A 565-nucleotide genomic window follows, 5' to 3' on the forward strand; every position below is an offset into this window, starting at 1 on the left:
GAGTAATTGAACTAGTTGAGATGATCAAAAGTGAATATTTAGAAAAGATATTATAGGGAATTAGGAAAAATCTATTATATTTGATATAAGAGTTAGAAGTAGATGGAAGAATTGTTTTATATGTTGTTATACTTGGGTAATTAGATTATTTTGTATTAATATTAATGAGTAATTGAAGTAAGTTTATGTTTGATGGTTGGCAACCTTCAGTCTCGAAAGACTATGGTATAAGCCTACAGCACCCAGTATTCCCAGGTGGTCTCCCATCCAAGTACTAACCAGGCCTGACCCTGCTTAGCTTCCAAGATCAGACGAGATTGGGCATGTGCAGGGTAACAGTTGCTGTATAGAAAGTGAAAATTTAGAAAATATAGTAAGGGTATTAGGGAAAATTTAGTATATATTATATAAACAAATGGATAAACTAATAAGAGGCAGAAGTAGATGAGTAGTAGATTAGGAGATATAGTATGATTAATAACTAATGGTATATGGTATTTAGCACTCCTAAATGTCTGTTATATGTTTGTATGTCTCTGTGTGTTAATTAATAATAATAATAATA

At 31.0% G+C, this 565-nt stretch overlaps 1 pseudogene; it reads right to left on the bottom strand.

Annotated features, from left to right (window-relative positions):
• Positions 1-230: 230 nt before the first annotated feature.
• LOC136643195 (5S ribosomal RNA) lies at positions 231-350 on the bottom strand (annotated as a pseudogene).
• Positions 351-565: the final 215 nt, after the last annotated feature.

Source organism: Tiliqua scincoides, chromosome 2 (assembly GCF_035046505.1).
Source record: "Tiliqua scincoides isolate rTilSci1 chromosome 2, rTilSci1.hap2, whole genome shotgun sequence".
Classification (NCBI taxonomy): domain Eukaryota; kingdom Metazoa; phylum Chordata; class Lepidosauria; order Squamata; family Scincidae; genus Tiliqua; species Tiliqua scincoides.